Source organism: Cyprinodon tularosa, unplaced genomic scaffold (assembly GCF_016077235.1).
Source record: "Cyprinodon tularosa strain WSP-4 unplaced genomic scaffold, ASM1607723v1 ctg1411, whole genome shotgun sequence".
Taxonomy (NCBI): Eukaryota; Metazoa; Chordata; class Actinopteri; order Cyprinodontiformes; family Cyprinodontidae; genus Cyprinodon; species Cyprinodon tularosa.
The window spans coordinates 18631-20529 of NW_024038234.1; positions in this window are offsets into that span (position 1 = coordinate 18631).

The following is a 1899-nucleotide window of genomic DNA, read 5'->3' on the forward strand; positions in this document are numbered from 1 at the left end:
GCCATGTGGGGGGTCCTGTAGTTTAGCCATGCTGGGGGTCTTGTAGTTTATTCATGCTGAGGGTCTTGTAGTTTATTCATGCTGAGGGTCCTGTAGTTTGGCCATGCTGGGGGTCTTGTAGTTTAGCAATGCTGAGGGTCCTGTAGTTTGGCCATGGGGGGGGGTCCTGTAGTTTAGCCATGTGGGGGGTCCTGTAGTTTAGCCATGCTGGGGGTCTTGTAGTTTAGCAATGCTGAGGGTCCTGTAGTTTAGCCATGTGGGGGGTCCTGTAGTTTAGCCATGTGGGGGGTCCTGTAGTTTGGCCATGGGGGGGGGGGTCCTGTAGTTTAGCCATGTGGGGGGTCCTGTAGTTTAGCAATGCTGAGGGTCCTGTAGTTTAGCCATGTGGGGGGTCCTGTAGTTTGGCCATGGGGGGGGTCCTGTAGTTTAGCCATGTGGGGGGTCCTGTAGTTTAGCCATGCTGGGGGTCTTGTAGTTTATTCATGCTGAGGGTCTTGTAGTTTATTCATGCTGAGGGTCCTGTAGTTTGGCCATGCTGGGGGTCTTGTAGTTTAGCCATGCTGGGGGTCTTGTAGTTTATTCATGCTGAGGGTCTTGTAGTTTATTCATGCTGAGGGTCCTGTAGTTTGGCCATGCTGGGGGTCTTGTAGTTTAGCAATGCTGAGGTATCAGTCAGTATTCTTCCTATTATTCTATAGATTTGCTCACAATGAAACATTTCTGTATAAGAAATTCTATTTTTATTGGCCTGATGTAATTTTCTCCTTTTCTGACCATAATAAGGAAATATGACAGAAATACACAAAATATGTGTAATAAATATGTAATGTAATAAAATCACCTAATTTCCCTTTGGGAATATTATAACCTTTGAACTGATTGTATGAATTTCCTGATATTGAAATGATGAATTGTAATTTTGATCTAAATTTAAGGAATAATGAGTGACATGACAGCAGGGAGGGAAAAGTTTGGCTCATTTGGCCGTAGGCCTGATCTGCTTTCTGTTCACAGGACAGTTATTCGCTATTTTCTCTGGAGTCAATAAAGTTTGTTTTAAATTGAGTTGAACAAGCTTTGATCTGACAGATGCATCAGCCCAGCAGTGCATTTCACAGAACATTTTGTTTTGTTGAATCAGCGTTAAACAATAAAAACCTCTCATCTCCATCGTGTGAATTTAGAGCCTTTCATGATGTTTTCATTTGAATATTTTATATTTGTTTTTATGTGTTTTTTTTTCAACCATCTGCTTTATTTCTCATCAAAATGTTGCTGAGACCAAAGTTTCATACGTATTTAAATCTCCTCTGTTTGTGTGTAAAATAACTAAAATAACAGAATTACATTTTTTTTTTTTGCTATTTTTCCGTAAAAAACATTTATATGAAAAAATAAGATGAATGTTTTACAGAAAATAAATATGGATTTATGGTTCTCCTCATCATGCTGTGACGTAGCAGCAGCAGTCAACAATAAGAAGGTTTGGATTAAAAGTTATTTTCTATCTGCTGAGTTGGTTGGAGATGAGTTTAAGGTAAACAGCTGTTATTACCGCTGCAAACACTTCTAGATCACTGGATCTACATTACTTCTGGATGTTTTCATGAAAGCAGAGAAAAAACAAACAATGCAGGAAGTGATCTGGTTGGTAAAATACGCGTTCAGGTGATTCTCGAAATCGTAGGAATTCAGAGCTAACCTAAAATCCGGGCGATCAAACTGTTGAGATTCTGCTTTTCATCCTAAATGTTACATTTTTATGTATTTTCTGGTAAATATCTGAACTTAAGGAAACATTATTGCGCCGATATTTTAATCGTAAACCACATTAAAGCGCAGCATCTTTTTCAAAGGAGCTCACATTAAAAGAACCTGTGAAGAAAGTCGGCGGAGGTG